Source organism: Phalacrocorax carbo, chromosome 1 (assembly GCF_963921805.1).
Source record: "Phalacrocorax carbo chromosome 1, bPhaCar2.1, whole genome shotgun sequence".
NCBI lineage: Eukaryota > Metazoa > Chordata > Aves > Suliformes > Phalacrocoracidae > Phalacrocorax > Phalacrocorax carbo.
The window spans coordinates 48522592-48542800 of NC_087513.1; the positions used below are offsets into that span (position 1 = coordinate 48522592).

Here is a 20209-nt window from a genome sequence, read left to right on the forward strand (position 1 = left end):
TTATTCTTCACAAAAGGTACCATACAAAAAAAAAAAGCAGGAGCATCTATCTAAGAATATGAAATAAACACAGAGGTGGAAAACAACAGTGGAACAGAATGAAGACAAAATGCTGCTTGACAGTGGTAGGCATGCAAAGTACAATGGAGTCCTGCAGAGCTTTTAAAATGATGATAAGAAGTGTAAAGCTGAGGTATAACTGACATATTAAAATGAAGTTAATAACTTGACAAGGAAGAGAAATTCAATACCTTAAGCAATTCTCAGTATTAGCCACCTTTGTGTAGCATCACATATGTTTATTAAAGATGGGAAGAAAAGCTAAGCTGAATGCAGCTTTACTTTTTGTTACTTGATAATTTTTAATTTAATAGTTTCCCATTATAGCCCAACCTTTCTGTGTCTTTATTTTTGTTCTTGCACAGCTCCATTATCAGTGCCAGATTTGCAGCAGAAGAGAGGGATGGAAAGAGGAGCTGGACTTTTAACCTTTCATTAGCACTATGAGAAACATCCATCTTAATACATATCTTTTAGAATATCTATCAGCATTACTCTAAAAATTATTATTTGGGAATATATGCAATAAATTCCATATAGTCTTCTACACACTAATGCTCTGCATACGGAGATTTTTACTTAAATTATCTGATTTCTGAAGGAAATGTGGCATATTTTACTCTCTTTAATTTAGCCCAGAATTTTTGCTATTAGTATTTTTAGCTGATTTCTTCAACACTAACAGTAGTTTTCTTAACCTGTATTGTCAATATACAGAGAATGTAAGAGGAACAGTACAGAATCCAATCCTAGGACAGAAAATACTATGGGTTAACCCATCAAACTGTGAAGAAAAATAGAGGAAAACAGTTCTGCACTCTAAACTAAGTAAATATAGCTTCTGTGTTTTAAGGATTGTCATGCTGGCCCCTATTGACCTGTGAAAATGTGTTAGTTTCAGCAAGTAAATATACTACTTGAAAGGTCAGGTCACAGACAATTCAACTCAAGAATCAGTAACGAGTGAATCTAAACAGTCATCAGATCCCAGAAAGTTGTCAGGGGAAAGGTTATCAGTCAAAGCACAGGAGTACACCATTGGTTTAGAGTGAAACTCTTTAACAAATGACTTTTCCATTCTAAATGTTTTCTTAATTGTGTGGCAATAATTACTCGAGGGGATGTTAAGACTGGAAAATATGAAAACAGCAATTGAAATGTACAAGCAAGAAAAGAGAAGGGCAAGAAGAAGTTTTTCAAAGAGGCATTCTTTCCTTCCTTAAGAGTAAAGTGGAGCAAAACCTCATATTTAACTCCTTAAATGAATACACCAGATTTGGCAAGAGAAATAGCTGTAAGTAAAGTAATTTCTAAGTCTGAGAGATGGTGGGCATATTCTAATTCATTTAAGTGATGATAAGTTTACTTCTATGGGTTTTTTTAGCTGTACCTATTTTAAATTAATGGGGTTCTTATGTGATCTCAATAATACCCTTCATTGTCTCAGTGCAGAGCTAAGACCCAGACCCAGATCCAGCTCAGCTAAGTTTGGGTAATTGAATTATGTATGATAGGAGTTCAGTCACTCTATGCTTCCTGGAGTCAATGGAGAATGAGAGGTCCTGCAAGGTACATCTCCCACTATGACAGCATAAATGCCTCAGTAAATGTCTCTCTCTCCGTGAACTCTAAGGACTGTAGGGAAACTGGACCCCTAATTTAAGGATCTGCGTTAGGTGGGACAAATCTTGCCTTAAGGCCCCAATTTTGGTGCCTGAGTTGAACTGAAGTTAGATGTTAGATAGCCTAAATTAGTTTATATGAGTATTTTGCACTGAAGAAACTCACACAAAGTTATGTAGGATATTTACCCTTTTAGTGGCTAAAAACTTAGACAAAAAAGCAATGGCATCCCTATGTTAGAGGTGGGGAACATGGTCAAAAAGACTGAAGAACTGATCAAAGACTCAGGAGAACTTCCTCCCTCTTCTAAGGGTTTCAGTTCTTTGCCCAACGTCAGTCAAAACTGTAGATCAGAGAGACAAGTCTGAAGCATGAACTTGTGACTCTCCCACCTTATTCTTTAAGCACAACATCAGCCTTTAAGCTGTGGAAGACAGTGCAGAAATCCTGCAATATCAGCTTTTTTACAGTTTTGGCAGCCTTACTTTACATTTTCTGTTTGCAATGGAGTATTTTAATCGTAGTGCAATGGCTATGGCCATAATTCTTCCTGCTAAGTTCTACTGTTAAACAAAAGATACCGTTATTGCTGATGTGAATGAAAAGCAGTTACTATGAAAAGCTATTGCTTCAGCAGCAGTAATGTAAAAATAATTCTATCTTCAATATTTATATGAATATTGTTGAAGTATTGAAAATTACTTGACTTATAATTCTGATTTATATGGATACAAATGTAAAAGGAACTAAACTTCCAGCTATCTACCATGCACAACATTGTTAGGGCTAATTTGTACATCTGGGGAACTGAGCTTTGTTAGCTGTGTTAGCTCTTTTAGCTCACTATGATAGACTTATGTGAACTGGAAGTCTTGTTTCCTCACCTCTGATGTGGCAGCTTCTGTGGCTGGTTGTGGTACTAATACCTACCGTAATCACACTAAAAACAGCTCTGTTGTGCCTGGCTTTGGCTGGAACAAACCATACCATTCCTTTACAAAATAATATGATGTTTATTTACAGAGTCCTTGGTTAATGGAGTATATAACAAGCAAGTTCCTACTTAAGATTTCTGAAAGGAAAATAGACATAAAATGTAGTTTTGGTAAAGATTTCCAGTCTTCTTTTATTTAGATGGTTATTTTTTTGAACAGTCATTGGTTGTTCAGTATGTGCATGAGTAAATTCTGCCTCTCCTTTAGGTGAAATAGATAATTTAATGCAATTTTTCTCAATGAACTACTAAGAACAAACTGAAATGAGAGCTTCACTAATTCATCCAGTGAAAAAATACCTGTGTATTCTTGATAGCTTTGGTTCATTCCTCATCAGATATACTGCAAATTTCTGGAGTAAAGTATGTGAAATATTAAAAGGTGTTCTATTTGTTGTTCCTTGAACACAACGTATCTACTCTCAATGTCTGTAGAATCAATTTCCTTTTTAAGAATATGTAACTGCTGAGTCCAAAAGTCCAGATACCCTTCCAGCTATGCAGGACTTTGAATATGAGGAAGTCCTAATTCCCTAGGAGATTAAAGGGTTCACTAAATGATCATTGCGTAATATCATTGTGTGTTAACTCTGAAGTGTAAAATTAGAGATAGAGCTATCTCTGCAAAAGGACCTGGGTATTATAATGTCTCCCTGTGCTTTTAAGTACAGGATATTCATCCACAAAACCCCACCTTAGCTGCTGACTGAACCACAGAAGCAAGTTACATTCTGCAGGCACTCTTGTTTTTACCACTGCTTGTCTGGAGTGCGTAGGTTCATGAAGGAGCCTTGGATATCACAGCACGGACTGATTCTATGCTTTAATAATTGATTATCTGACAGACTTGTAGCATCCAACTTAGGCACCTTTCTGCTTTGCATGGCATGTCACTCACAATGCAAAGCAGGGGACATCTAAAATACCCACAGACAAAAGATGTTTTTCTCACCTGTAGGGTTTAGGTGCCTCGTAAGTAAGACTTAGTGGTTAAATAGCTTTTTTCAAGAATGGATATAGACACATAGGATTCAGATATCATTTCAGAGTTTTACACAAAGTATTACCAAGAACAGGGGTTAGAAATTAGCTTTTCCTTTTTGCCCAGTGAGTGTCTGAACCCCTAGGAGTTTGCATTTACTTTTGCATCTGATGAAAACTTCAGTGTTTAATCCAAAATAGAATACCATCAAAAGAAGGAATGCGCTCCATCACACTGCATAGCCTGTTGTTTGGACTATCTCCTAAGGTAAAAAAATGTTCAAATCACTGCAAGAAATATTTGAACTTGTTCCCCACCCAAGGTAGATATAATAATTAGCAAGTAGTTGAATAGAAAAAGGAGCTTTTTCTACATTTTAAGCAATTTCTTGAGAGAAAAGACAGGAGAGGATTTAGGGCTACAAATCTTGATTAGGGAGGGACATATTCCTTCAGCCAGCCATACAAACAGAGGAAAACAGTTTTATTGCTATTCCTTTGTGTTTGCTATTGGACAGCTATGGTAAACCACCACTTGCTCTGTTGCCTTCTCAGATACCACTCTCAGACTGTTAGCATCTTCTGATTGTTGTAGAAGCAGTCCAGGAGCACACTGTAGGAGCTAGTGGGGTGCAGATGCTGTGGGTGATTGAGGGGTGCTGCAGTGTTCTCCCTGAGGACACTCTTCTTTTTTTTTTTTTTGCAGCTTCCTCCTGCTTCGATGCAGTTCACTCTGCCTGGGAAGAAATGCTATGGCTGTGTGAGGGGATACAACTGCCCCCTGAACATAACAACACCCAACAGCAAGCCCCCCTCCCCCCTGCTTCTTCCTTAACCCAACTTCATAGAACGTGTTTCTGTGCAACATGCCTTTCCTGAGTTCACAAATAGCTTACACGCCCGACACTTTCGGATGGGCAAAGGGTGCAGGGACCTCCCCATGGAGCTCTCTGACCCTGGCATAACCTTCTGAACTGTGTCACAATTGGGGTACGCCTGAGGCTTTCTCTTTTGCCTCCTGAATAGTACCAGTCTTTGTTGCCCTATTGGCCTGTGCTTGAATGAATCTTTTGGGTGAATGACGTATTCCTTGACATTATCCGTGTTGGTTTCACAGAGAAGGATATTAAAATGACCTAGACTTATTATTCACGTGATAGCCACTGATAAAACCTCTGTATTTACTAAATACTATCACACTGTGATACATGACAGCCCACATTTATTATAAGCAATACGTTGGCTTTTAGAAAATGCTTTCTCTTTTCAAACAGCAGGGCTTTGCAGGGAAATACATGAATCTCTGCTTTTGCGATTCTTATAGCCAAAACTGGATAGGAAAATAAAGCAAAAGATAACGAACACAGAACTCGTGTATTGTTGGAGAGGCAAGGTCTATCCAGAAAGAAGTACAAACCCCCTACATTTTACATATCTTAATGTTTAAAATCAAATTACTGTGCATTGTGTATCATCACACTCACAAAAATCCTACCTTCCTTCAAAAAGTATTAGCTTGCATCATAAAGCATATATTTTAGATTGCTTAACTGGCATGGTACAGATACATCTGGCTTTTTTTTACTCAATCTTAATATTAAATAAAAATATTATTTTAATATGAAAGACATGGAAGTTGTGTAATTTCCTATTTTTGAAGCAGGGAAAACTAAAAAAGCCACAAATATTGCTGAATTGACACTAGGATGGTTAAGTAGGAGGCTTGAAAACCCTACATTCTACATAAAAACCTAGCCATGTGGGCTAAGCAGGTAATTTACAATTCAGTCATGATTATACCATGAACTCTAAAAAGGTGAAAAAGCACCTAAACATATAGCACTGAGTTTAATGAATTAATGGAATACATTCATATAGAAGGTACAGAAAATTAAGTGTCTATGATTGACGTGACCTTTTTCACATGTCAAAAGGAAGAAGTGTACAGTTTGCAGTATGAATAGGATATGGGTGGTTAGTTCGCTTACCTGCCTTTGAGAAATGCCAGACTATGTGGCTTTCTTGTGAGAGGGAGAAGATAAGACCATTCTGAGGTGAATTATTTCTTATAATGTACTGAGAGTCTGGGTCCATATCATGGTTTTAGTCATTACTGACAATCAATTTATCTGTAAAGTGTATGCTATAACTCTAGATTAACTGCATAATTATGTTACCATAAAGAGTACTGTAATATAATGGCACACACATATATTAAGAAGTTTAAAACAGAAAAAAATCATGATAAGGCTGTCATAAGAAATTTTCTTTCTACTTTCAAAGACAATGAACCATACTCTTACTGAACATTTGGGTACATAATTATGTTATGCTAGAAGGAATTACTGAAGTAGTGTGACTCCTAGGAATCCTCGTACATTTAAAGTTTAAAGTTTATTTTAGGGTCAAATAAAAGGATCGACATCATGCTTGGTTACATCAGTGGAGGTATAGAGCCATGAGCTCAGTTAGAAACTGATATTCAGGCCTGGTATTTCTTTATGACCCCTTTGTTTCTATTTACAATGGCAAATTATTAGGGACCTACCAGTGAAGCCCATTGGTGTTTCCTGAATGATCTCTTAGGTATTTTAAATAATTACTCAATAAAAGTGTGAATTTATCCAGGACGTCATCTTCTTAACTAACCCAATAATTGGGTTAGTCCAATAAAGCAGCACTGAAATGATAGGAGATTCCAACTGCTACCACCAGAAAGGGAAAGACTGTGTGAAAATGATAGCAACAAAAGTGGTTTACCATCTGAAAACTGTGAGAAGCCTAAATGGCTCAATCTGTTTAGCTTTTAAATACTATCAAACAGTCTTTTGTTTTTAGAATTTAAATACCCTAGCTGTGAGAAACAATAGAATGGAAAAGATTTCTTTTCTGTCCTAACAGAGAGATAACAAGCACTCATGGCTGGAAGTTAAAAAAATAAGGTGAATTTGTAATTGAAATTTGTAATGGCTTTTGTTTCAACAGTGATTAGACATTTTCTATCTTTTCCTGTCTTCAAGTCAAGAATGGATTCATTTTTGAACATTTAGAAATCAATGGTATTTTCAGTCTTAATTCCTATGAATTTATACATGAGTCCCCCATGCAGACATCGCTAATGGCAGTACGAGGCTGACATTTTGCTTGTGGGTCTCACAGATATTTTCTGACAGCAGGGCTGACAGGAATAAGGCTCCATTGAATATTATGGAACAGGGTGATTTTTAATTGGCGCTAACTCTTATGCCTGTTTTTCCATTTTAATTCTCTTTCTGTTTTTAATCCATACCTTTTTCCACCTTTGCCCTTACACCATGTTTTGTCTCAGTCTCTGCTCTTCAGCTATTTCACTTCTGTCACAGCAATCTTGCTGAGCTGGGCTCCATCTCACTGCCCAGAATCTGTTCCATCTTTTTACTTTCCTCCTCCTCACCCCAACTTTCTAGACCAGTTCATTCCAGTGGCCCTCCCACATCCCAGTTCTTTGATGAACTTGTCTCTCCATATCTTACTCCAACTATTTTCCATACGGTGTTTTCTGATTTTATGTTAATAAGCAACCAAGTGCTTCTATTCCTACCTCTCCTTCTTGCTAAGCCACAGTAATTCCCTTTCATTTCCTCTATTGCCTTCCAGGCTCAGATGCAGTTCTCAATCTCAATACATTTTGTAACATATTTCTTCTCCTTGTGAGAAAGATTTTTCAGTCCTCATAAGGTAGTTTCTGTCCACTTGTCAGGGTACCAGGGGCTTGCGCTTCCTGATGTCCATTTGTGTGCTTGTGTCCATCCTTCACACCTCTCAGCCCTGGACTGTGTACACTCAGTCACTCTAGAGATGGAGCAAATGCAGACTTGTCACATGTGCAAGCCCTTAGGTGGCAGAATACGATAAATTCTTCTTTGATGATGGAAAAATGATCTTTCTGACCAGCATTACCATCAGCAGAGGGATGTGAATATGCCTCATGAGCATGAAGATTTTATCTTTTAAAATGAAGATCTCTACTAAAAGTATGTAAATTCAAGGTTTTCTAACTCAACAAAATTTGGGGGACCAAGGAAAAGAACCATAGTTTTAGAAAGCTTTTGAAGGTGAGAATTTAGCCTCATATGCCTCTCCATTTCTCAGACCAGTACAGATTACGGGTAAGACTTTCAGGCAGCATGAAATTATGCCAGATGCTAAAAGCTCCTAATGGGGCACTTGGACAAAATCCTAATACAATGCAGTTCAGTCACATTCATTTTCATAGTCGGCCCCTATGAAGATGGGTACAAGGTTTTGACAGCTCTTTTCCTCAGTTTTGAGGAAATCCCTCTCTAGAAACATGTGACCTATGTTTACCTCCTTTACAGCAGGTGCATAGGCAACAGACTATCTCAAAGTTGCAGGACTTTTCAGCTAAATACTAACACTACATTTTTTGTGCTTTTTTTAATGTTTATTTTTTGAAATCCATCCCTGCATACAAGCCATTTCCTCCTCTAACTTGGCACCACACCAAAACCACTTTCTTCTCAGTTGATTCTTCTAAACATCTTAATGGCTATGTCAGCTTCCTGTAATTGTTCCTCCAGTATAGGATTTCCTCCATCCCCTCCTACTACCTCAGGCAATGTCCTTCTGTTTTATGCTTTAAAATGCTTGGACAAGAGACACAGACAAAAAGAAGAGACCAGTATATATCAAATGCAGGTACTCTTAAAAAATAAATGGAAAAAGCAGAGACCCGAACTATTCTTGCACTTGCTAGGTTTGCTCAGGATCTGTGAGCAATCTGGTGCCTTTAAACAGTTGCTTTATAATGACGTCTCAGGAAAAGGAAAAGGAAGCATGAGAACATTGATGAATAACCAAAAATAAGGTAGTGATGTAAAGAATAAAAAGACTAGTTGTATTATAGTAACTTCCATTATTATTTAGCATTTAGGCAGCGATTTGAAAACCTGACTTAACTCTCCCAACCTTCCTACCAGCTCTCACAGTGAGAACTATCATCTTCACTACACAGTGGACGTAACATAAGAACGAAGTGTCCAATGGCATGAATGTCAGTAGTCTTAGTTCCAATCATTATATCAGCAGCAAATTTAACTTGAAAGATAAAGATACTTGGTTAAAGCTGTACAAAGTCTCTACAGCAGAAATTCTGCAGATCCCAGGTTACAACCTGATCTCCCAACGCATCCCCCTTTCTGGAGGATTTTATAGGTTTACAGAAGTACATTGTATTTTGTGTAAGAAACTGCTCGTCATGAGAATACAGATCACAAAAATATTACATCACCCTGGAAAAGTGATGAGCCCACTGAACATCAGTGTATCTGAAAAATATCTAAGACAATTACGTTGCCTCAGCACGCAGCCCTTTGAAACAGTTACACAAATGATTAGTTCAATAGGAAAGAGCTACTGACCGACACAGTGGCCTTTCTGTGCTAGGTGGGGTCCCATGTTTCATAGACTGATCCAATCTTTTTGCCCAAGATCAATGACTGATTTCCATGTCCTGGCTACTCTCCTTTGCTGAGAATGACAAGTGTTGCTCATAAAGGGGAGTGGGGGGTGGGGTAGGGGGAACCAGCCTACCTTCCAGCACCTCCATATCACCTATCAATTAGCTAGTGTACTGTACTCACATGGAAGTCACTTTGTTGTGTGTGCAGGTTCTCTGCTAAACTAATCTCTACTAAAATGCCATCTGGCTCTAAAGACTTCCACAGCATAAAGTGCTTGAAGTGACCTCAGTAACATACCTGCATACTAAAAGTATTTTTGTGAGAATGGTCTTGTTCACAATACTGAGACAGGAGGCACCTGAGCCTTGCTGAGACCCATAGACTTCATGTTCTTCAGTCTATCCACCTACACAGTTAAATTGTGTGGGTTTTTTCTGAAGAGGCCTCTCTGGTCAGGCCTTGTACAAGTTGTGGAAGGGGCAGTGATGCTAGGCAATCAGAAACCTCAAGTAGGTTGTGGGATACTTGAATTCACAACCTTCTGCCTGCAGGGACGTAAATGTCGATGTTCAATCATTAAGACCAGTGTTCCAGCAATCCACCAGGCCAGAATGTCCTAGAAAGCAGGAAGCTTCTGCAATGTCTCTTGCTAAAGCTCTCCTACCTCATTGTGTATAACCATAAAAGAGGTAGAAAGTCCAGTATCTCATCAAGCAAATAAGCAATTGTCAACAGTAGCTATGACCCTTAACTAGCTTATCCAAGAACTTTCTTTCTGTCTTTTTCCCTACAATAGTTTTTTTTTCTATAAATTTAAGTATCTCGTATAAATAAACTGTAATGTCAGGTGAGTCAGGTCTCACTGTGCATAGAAACAGAAGAACATGAATGTGAGTTGTGTGAGTTTGTCTAAGTACAGAGTACGGCAAAAAGTTAGGTAATTAAAGACACAAACTGGTTGCTTTCACTTTTAAGTGCACATGATAAGATAATATGTGAAGCTGTTGAATGATAACTCCTGAATTTTCATTATAGGAAAAAAACAGGCTATACAATCTGAGTTTTATATCTTACACTATATTCTTATGATTTTAACTCTGACTGGAAGAGAGAAAGAGATGATGGTTCATGATCTCAGGATCCTCCATTGACCACACAAATACAATTTTTTAGAGGAGAAGGAAACAGCATACTTAAGAGCCTAAATGGTGAAAGAAACTCTTACATAGTGCATTTCGCTTAAAAATGCATAAGTGAAATCTGCCTGGAGGATGAGAAATTCAAGTGTGAAATGGGCGCGGCTACAGTTGCAGATTTAATAAGACATGAATTTGTTTTTTCCTTCAGTGTGTAGTATTGACATGTCTGTGGCTGCAGGCACATAAGAGACTGAATATAATTGAGGTGCTGGCAGCAGACAGAAAATTGTAGTATATTAAACATTTTTTTGTAATTAATACGCTCTTGATTATACCTTTTTTAAAAAAGTACTGGTGAATCTCAGGCTTTATTTAATTGTATTTTGTTCCATTACAGATACTTCCCATACCATCAGCAAACTCATCACCTTCAGTAGTGTAGTAAATACTGTGACACACTCTGTCAGATACGATTTGTTTTCTCTCTCCTGACATAGGGGAGGAATTCTGTTCTCAGTGAAGTGTTTAGTTTTCTTGATCTGTTTTTAAAAATCCATTATGCTCTGAAATGCATCTGTGGGTATGACCCGCTCTCATGAATCATGCTCAGCAGGTCAGCTGGAATTGTAGATGACAGTCCTTAATCCAGACCATGACTAAGCCTTTTAGGTGTACTAGTACCAAATGGCTGAATGCCTTGCATAGAGGGACTAAGGCTAGGTGTACAAAAGGATGGAGATATATAAAGCTGAAATAATAATTTCCTACTCTGATGTCAGTGCTGCTACAGGAGACAGAAATATACTGACATGGTGAGAAATGACAACTGTGTTGAAAGGGCAAGGTACTTAGGTTTCCTTCTCTACAATCATGGTAAAGGTAATCAAAGATGTATTGTGATCAACTCTATTACCAGATACCTGCTGCAACTGTAAAATCAGGTAAGCTTCCAGAAAGAACTCACTACGTACAGCGCTGCCTTGGACACTCACGTGTCTTAAGCATGTGAGATTAAGCAAAAGTCCTCCAAAAAGTCTTTTAAAAAAGATGAATACAGTCTAGTTATCCTCCAGAAAGAGAAAATTCACAACCTTCTGGCACGATCCATCTGCATTCTCTTTCACTCCCTTTGTGGCTGAATACCTTCACAGAGTTTCTCTGAGGAAATGAGATTTAAGAGCAATTCTCCATTATTGTCTATGTACGGTGGCAAAAGGCATTAACTTTTCTCCCAGCCAGGAGACATGAACTCAGCAACCCACTTTTCCTCCATTTACAGACTCGGACATTCTTTGAATGTCCAGATCTGTAGACTCTGATGGCTTGCTATTCATAAAAAGCTGTTGACTTCAGGAGGGAGGAGAAAGAGACATAGTAAACTGAGAGCTCAATCTATGGGTAAATCTTGGTGGTATCTCAGAAGCCTTATGTCATGAAACAGATCCCACCATAAGTATTAGGCAAATGAAATTCACACCTTCTTGTGACTTCAGCATGATCTCTACATAGCAAAAAGTGTGGAAGTTCCTCAGGTAGTGGGTGATTGTATAGGGACAAGAGGGAAATGGTTACTATGGAAGAAATAAGTACTAAAACCATTTTGATGGATCACAGAAGGTGGAAATTTTTCAAAGAGAAGAGCTGAAAAAGAGTCAACGGTGAAACTGTCATATTGTGACCTTGTCCACCCTTTATAAAATATCTGGTAGCAACAGGTATCCTGAGGCCTTTCTTCTTCCTGTTATTTTATTATCTATCAAACAGAATGCACTTTTTTAATTAGGCAGGATTCAGCCCAATATGGAGGCATGAGTAAATAACACAGCTGATAGCAATGACACTAATCTCCGACTTAAGCTGGGTGTGTCCCAAACTTTGTTGCTAAACTTGCAGTTGCAGGTTTAGCAGTTGCTTGAAGCTCACAACTGCAGGTTCTTCAAGGCAAGAACTGCTTTTTACTATGTATTTATGCAGTGCATGTGTTTATGACATAATGGGCCCCAATTCCATTTGGCACCTTTAAGTGCCTTTATAATATAAATCTTAATTATAATAATAAGCTTTTGGGACGGGATCCAAAGGATTTCTCTGTGTGCGAGGATGTCTGTGTATGCCACAGTGTACTGGTCCCCAATTCTGATTGTGGCCTTTGAACTCATTTGTAGTGAGATGCAGCTGAAAGTCAAAATAACAAAACCATTAATAATAATAGCAGTGGGAGGACATAGCACTGTATGGTAGAGAACACACAAGAGGACTGCATGGGTTTAGATCTGTGTTATGATAATGAAGCCTGGGTGCTGAGAGCTATGATTTCTACTCACATACCTTGGGTTTCAGCCAAGTCAGAGTTCTAGGGAAAATTAGCTCTTGCTGGAAATTTCTTGAAGTATTTTTGGTACCAGTCCATATAGAAAGCAAGTTTAGAAAAAGTGTTTAAAATCTGTGGGTCCATGACGGAAGCCTGAGGTCTTTGGGAAAATTAAATACAGGGCAGTTCAGGGGAGAAGTCTGGGGATGCACTGGCTTTTGAGATATGGGCACATAGGGGCAGGAACAGTATTTATGTTTTTTATATACGTGTTGTGAGTGTTTATTTTTCTTCTTCAGAAAGTCAAACCTCAAAGTTAAGGCCATCTCCAGTTTAAGCCACTATGGCAGGTCCATAGAAACCATAGTGCTGGCAGGATTACTAGAGGAATGTGTTCATCATCTGTTCCTTACTCCATCTGTTCAAACAGAAGTGAGAGAGCTGTCAGTGCACTGACCTGCACATACTGCCTGCAGGTGGCTGTGGAGCAATCACAGACAGCACTGGCTTGTTTCCTTCCCTTGAGCTCCCCGGTATTTTGTAGATAAAATCATGGTGTTGCTGCTGTGGCATAATGGAAGAGGATCCCTTTCCCATGTTTTCCTCTATGTCAAAAATTAACTGCAGTTTAGCCATTTTATTGCCATAATGCTCTGTGGAACCACTGAGCTTTCTGCAGAGACACAAAGCCTACATCCCTGTTGCTAAATGAAACCGGAGCAGTTTTCTGACCCTGAGAGCAAGTGGCCCAGCCCAGCCACGTTATGTTACATAGTGCTTGGCCTCCTATGAACCTTGAAGATATCCTTCTAGGTCTAAAACGTAACTATATTCTGTGATTTTTTTTCTCAGTATAAAGCACCTGAAAAATCTGGGTGTTGTGTTGGGTTATCATCAGAATGATGTTTTCATACATTGCTTCCTTTAGGGTACAGCATGAGGAATCCTTGGAGATGCAAAGCTGGAATGATGTTGGAAGACTGTTGAGGCTGGAGGGAACAAAACCTGGTGCTATGGTGGCTATACTGCCTATTGGAATTGACCCCCAAATGGGCTATCCCTCCAGCCAGGCTTAGGCACCACTTCCCAAAGAACTGGCATAGGACAAAGCAGCCTGGAAGCATGACAGCAATTAAACAGTGTGCATGATCATCAGGCCAGTGCTCAAGCTTGTTCCTTGCCCTTGTTTTATTTAGCAGTATGGAAAGAGCTGAAATATCTACACACCCTAAGATTAGGTTGCCAGGGGAACTGCAAACATTGGGCTTAATTGACTGGGACACTTGACAGCACGCTGCTTTAATGCTGTTATGCAATGTTGTTTTTCACTAAATCTAGGGGTCAGTCTTCATATGTGGAGGTGGGTTAAGATGAAGAGCTCAAGAGACACATTGTAGCCATAAATATCCAGGGGTTTGGCAAAGTCTGAATAGAGTTCCCTGTCACTCCTTTGCTCTTGCTCTTCTCAAGCAAGGTCACCTTATCTCTCTTACTCCCTCAATTCAGGAGCCAGCCTGTCTTTGGTGAAGCTTTACTGCTGTTTCTGTTACTTTTTTTTTTTTTTTTTAGATGGAAAAGCTCTTTTTAAAGCAGTCAGGAGGAAAAAAGAGAAGATCTTGGCTTACTGCCATATACCTTCTTTATGCAGACTAATATGATATAGAGCACTGGAACTGTGGGACAAAGAGCTGTGATCTTGCACTTGTCAAGTCATGCCCTTGGTGTTCTGCACTGACCCAGTGGGATCAGCAGTGTGGTCTTTTTTCAGCTGCTCAATACATGAGGTACTTCTGCACTCCATATGGTCTTTTTCCCTCCGTTTTCACCATCTCTGTCCTAAGGGATAACGGAGTGCAAAAGCATAGAAGGATTCTGATCTCAACTGGTGCTTAAAAGCTGTGCATACTCTGAGGAATTGTGTGCGTGCCTTTCTGCCTACATGAGTCAAATTGGCCTTTTCTTCCTGCTTCTGCCCATATTTTCAGCATTCCTGTCTAACAAAATTTATTTTCAGTGTCTCTTTTACCTGAGATCACACAATCTTGCTGTACTTTTCTGTGATTATCAGTTTCTGATCCTCTCTGTACCTAACCTTTTATCCTGGTTTGGGGCAGAGGGAGTGGCTCAAATGGTTAATATACCCTGAAGAACTTTTTCTCAGGCACATCCCTTCAAACCCTATGCCTCTAAATGCATTACAAAGTCAAATAAATTAAAACAAAACAAAACAAAACCAAAAAAACCTCAAAAACCAAAAAACAGGCTTGGCTAGAAATGAACTTTCCCAACTCACTTTTACAATTTAAATCATGAACCAAAGCCACTTGTGGAACACACAAAAGTTGCCGTGCCTCTGTGCTATTTATGACTGGTATGACCAATTGCAATGGAAGTACCTCTTTTTAGAAGGTGAATGAGACAACAGATGGGTGGAGAAGATGATGATTGCTCATGCTTCTCAGTCTTTACAATAGAAGGAACATTTGGTATATATGCCCTTCCATGCCCACTTACTAGCAATGCAGCGTGGGAAGGCTGGCACTGCGTATCTTTTCCGCTGTTTTTAACGAACTTTAACCTATCTGGCATACTCCAAAGCACAACCAAGAACTTTGAACTAAAGAATGGCAGAGGGAGAAATCATCAAGTAAAGCTTGATCCTCCCTCTGGATGCACCTCTGACAAGACCTACAATTTAGCTGCAGGATTTAATACTGGAAGATTGATGTGTTTACTGTAATGGCAGTAAATTGACTATCCAGAAAGATCTGTATATCTTTGCAGCACAGGAAGTGTCTGTGTCTGAGGGAGATAGAGGCAAGTTACATCTAAAGGCAGATAATCAAAACAAAATGATCACACTAAACCCATAAGAAATAATTAGAGAAATAGATCGGGAAGAGAGAAGGAAATACAGAGGCTACTTTGAGCCTCGCCCTTTTTGTTTATATTGACCTGAAATTGTGGTCTAATTTTAGAAAATGACATGGCCTTTTTGAGCCAAGAGAAGACTCCAAGAGAACAATTTTTCTTGCTACAGGCTTTTACTGAATGGAAAATCTCTTTTAGTGACAAGTAATGTGTTTTAAAGCAAAAAAAAAATAATAAAAAAGCAAGAGAGTATTTCAGAAGCCTCTGCTATAAGTTGCCTTTAATTTGAAGATGAAAATCTTGGCAATTGAAGGAGAAAAATTCACACTAATCACTGAGATTCTTTTCCATCTGCATCTGTAGACATCACGCAAGATAAGGTAGTTGCTGACTTCTACATGCAACTATTGGCATGTTATTTACAGATATGTACATACATTGCAGGCAGTGGTGTTTGGAGAAATTTAGAAAACTTAGCCAGATGGAAGAAAAAAATCTCTTCTACTCCCCCTCTTCCTCTTTCCCATAGATTATATGCAATACAGAAGCCTAGAGGAAGAGAATGGTGCATGAAGTACATGGTACTCAGAACTCTTCTAAGGCATCTGCTATGTACATTCCTTGCTGTGTGATATTTTCAAAGCTGCTATGAAGAAAGCTGCTTGCCAAAGGAAGAATACCAGAAAGTGAAATATTTCAGCCTCTTGTGCAATCACAAGGAAGTGACCTTGGGCAGGACCTTGGAATGAACTTTTTGTGGGCAGCACATGTGTGTGGTCTTAGCAAGCCGCTGTGAACGCAGAAGTTATGCTTTATCTGCTGGGCCAGCCCCACTGTTATTTAATTTCTATATCTCCTTTCTCACTTGCCTAGTACTTTTAGTTGTTCTGTGATTATGTCTTTGGATGCCGGTCTTCCTCCATTTCTCTGGTCTACATTCTTCTCCCTCTACCTTCGTCTCAGAGATTTTTTTTTTTTTTAACTTCTGTAAGTACTGGTTGGTCTCTTTAGCAGCTATGTTACAACCGATATGACTTTATCAGCGTTATAGAAGAAGATTCCTTTTCTGCTGTTCAGGTTGAGATCTGTGTGATATGTACGGGGTTTTACCACACAGTTTTCAGTCCCTAATAATGAAGAAATTGTCTAGGTTTTTCTACAGTGCCTTCACCTCTTTTCTTCTGTCTTTTCAGTCATTTTTACACAGTAAGGTGAGGAAGGAGACAGAGGATCTATTGTAAAGGTACACTCTGAAAGACAAGTCATTTCAATCTCTGTATTGTGTCTATCAATTATTTTCTCACACTTCTACAAGAATATTCCAACAAAACCATAATGATGGGATTGTAATAATAATCATCGCCCTATCTGATAATAGGCTTCCCAGAGACTCAACTGGCAGTTTGACAGTCCTCTGCCATAGTTACTACACCCTGCTGATAAAACTGCTGTTGCCACAAATTGATCCTGACAAAAACAAGTTCATCTCTATTCTGAATTTCAGGCTTGACCTTGGTGGGTTTACAAGTTTAACCACCATACTGGGCACAAAATATGTAGCACAAAAGCCATATACCTAAAAAAATACCCCAGCCTTCCTCTTTTACTATCTATTTATTCTCTCTATTGCATGATTATTTTAAACTGTTCTGTGGTATGGCTAAAAGTCAAAATCAACATTTTTTAAAGCACATGAACATTACCCACTACTGGTTATAAAACTTATTTACCTGGGCACAGAATCTCTGTCCTTAACCAATTTGTCACTGAGATATCCCGACCCTTACCAATGGTAGTCTGGGGAACAGTGTCATAAGTCAAAGGATGGAATGATGCAGGGGAAAGCACAGGAAAAAGCAACAGGTAAGTTGGGTTTACTATAAAATCCTGCCAAAACAGAGAGACCTTTTGTTTTATACATACACTGTAAATACAGTAAATGCTGTGTAAATAGAATGTATAAATACAATTGTGAGCATAGGGCTGCACTGGGATCCTTGTATGAAAATCATCAGCCTTGAGAAATCTTTCAGCCTATCTGTAAGCTTTACTCAACTTCTGGACTTGAGGAGAACGATAATGGAAGACACCTCCAAAATGCCACTTTTGGTGGCACTAAACTATTCTTGGAATTACATGCTTTTAAGTATGTCAATTCAAAATAGTATTGCAGAGAGAAACAAGCAACTGGGAAAACTACTTGTAATCGCCACCTTTGGGAAACCTCATTGCTACCTAAATTTTGTAGCCATAAAGCTATGCAGTATGCAGATATAGGGATGGAAGGGACCGTGTCTGACTCTTTCTAACACTAGGTTTGAAGTACAGACTGACTCAGGCCAGGGTGATCTATCATCTGGTTTTAGGACTTTTTGCTGAGAAACAAGAAACATTGGCTTGAATTCCTCAAAAGACAGAATTAAACCCAAGCCTCCCACATTGTGGTTAGTCTTATTTTATGCATGAATTCTGGGAACACCTTGAGCATTTCAAAACACAGGGGCACATACACAGGGGTACATTGTGAGATCTGGACTGTTAAGCTGCCGTTGATAAGTGTATTGCATTGCTCAGAACTCAAAATTGGGTTTAAGTACTAGCAAGGCACTGATCTGTACAGCTTTAAGTCTGGAAAACCTGAAAGATTAATCAGTTTAGAGGTCCTCAGGATTATGTGGCAGCTGAGAAGTTTTCAACAATACAGTTTTGGATATAGGCACTTAAACTTAATTCAATTAGCTGTTGTCTGGTATATAAATTTCTGTGTACTAATCCAGTCCTGATGTCAGGGCTGTGCTCACATGCATATCTGGGACTTTTACTTCACACAAAACACCTGCCGAAGATCCATCCACTGTCTCTCCCAAGCCCCCAGCATCCAGGCAGGAGAGCAGTGGGAGAGTTGTGGGGGGCAGAGGCAGTACCCACCAGCAGATGCATGAACAGGATCTTCTCTCGGGGAACACTATGAGCTGAAATGTTGTGGTGATGGGACAAAGGGTACAACTTCTAGCTAGAGATGGGAAATGAATGCTTTACATCAAATGAGAGACAATATGAACATTGACACATTCAGAAGAAAAGCAAGCACTGATGGAAAAGCGTCCAGGAGAGAGTGAGAAGCAAAAATTAACAAGAGAGAAGTGAAAAGGGAGTGCATGTATTCTCAGTGGAGGTACAGGTGACTTCATGGGCTTGTAGCTGATATAAGCAGGAGAAAAAGAAGGGAGACCAACATTTCTAGTGAAAAGAAAAGAGAACTAATAGTGCATGGAATATGGACCTTGAACCTTGGGGACTTTTCAAAAGAAATTGCACTTCAGGAAGAATCTCTTCAGCTGCTCAGAAGGTTTTTCAAAGTCATCTGAATATTTGCCACTTCCCTTAGCACTGCTGGAAATGTCCCAATCTTAACATCATGTCTTCTTAAGGAGAACCCCTGATTTACTTTGCAAAAACAACACCCTGTCCATCTCTCAGCAACAAGTACTAATGAACAATTCTGGAATATCTGAGCTGCAGCAATATGAGAGCATTCTCATTTATAGACCTTCTGCTCTCAAACAAGATCCATCTGAATGATCTTTGCTTTGTCAATTGCCAAGGTGCTGTCTGGTGTGCATATTGCTTAGGCAGCTGCAGAAGGCAAAATGCAGAGTGGGGGCAGGTGGGGAGCCAAGCTCATTGTGGGTAGGTTTGTGTGCAAGCACATCTGTGAGTTCTGAGGGCTAGTCTACAGCACTTCTGTTTGTTGATTTATAGCTGAGGAGGCGCTTAGAGCTCTGGAGCAGCTTTTTAATGTTTAGTCCAACAAAAAAAAAAAAGAAAAGAAAAAGAAAAAAAGAAAGAAAGAAAGAAAAAAAGGAAAGGAACCCAGACAATTAGGGTAATTCTGCTGCATGCAGAAATAAATGTGTTTGATGACAAAGCCGAGATTAAAATCATTATGGTTGGATACATCTAAGCTAAGTCAGAATCTTGTTTAGTGTCCACATTAATCAGTTACTTTGATCACTATTTCTTGCAAGTTCAGTCTGTAGATAAAGAAGGTGTGAGGATACATTATTGCAGTTTTGTTATAACCTTAAAGAAGAATGACATAACGTGAAGCTTTAAATACATGAGGTTTTCAGGCCAATACTATTACTTGAGAAGAACAGAGTCACAGTCAGTTTAGGTTTCCTTTTAAACAATGGCTTATGTCACAGGACAAAGGATTTGTCATTTGCTGTGGGAAAGCTGAAAATAACAGTTTGCTAAGACTCAGGTCAGAAAAGGACTTTATTCCATTAACCATCCTGACTGTTTCTTCCTCTCTTTTCCCTTGCGAGGGATGAAATCATGGGCTATATGCCTGAAAAGGAAAATGGAAAAGAAGAATTTTCTGGTGATCTTTTTTAAAGAATGTTTCCTTATATATCTGTTCGCATAAAAGCATGAAGGAGAAGATTATATTATTATACCTGTATTTAGTCTAGGCATGTTTGTGATGCTCTTCATATTATTATATATCTCATTCCATAAATTACCAACTACCTCAAAAAAGTGGTTTCATCATCCACTCTTCCTTTCAACTAGTTTCTTACAGATAAAAGGTCTTCTGGTTCATTCCTTCTGTATCAGGGATCTTTTCGTGCCAATGCTTTGTTTAAACAGATGCTAAATAAAATTACAAGCACATTGTATGTCTACAAACCAGTCCTGCCAAGTCATAAACACTGATAATTCCCACTGAAGTAAGAGGATAGCTGAGGAGACTTTGAAGACA

At 38.9% G+C, this 20209-nt stretch overlaps 1 long non-coding RNA gene across 2 annotated transcripts in view; it reads left to right on the plus strand.

The window, feature by feature from the left end:
• Positions 1–1099: 1099 nt before the first annotated feature.
• Positions 1100–20209, plus strand: part of LOC135314592 (uncharacterized) — a 64813-nt gene continuing 45703 nt past the window's right edge. For both annotated transcript variants that reach the window (XR_010374115.1, XR_010374106.1), the window contains exon 1: positions 1100–1354. This is a non-coding gene — a long non-coding RNA (uncharacterized LOC135314592). The remainder of the gene's footprint in view (positions 1355–20209) is intronic.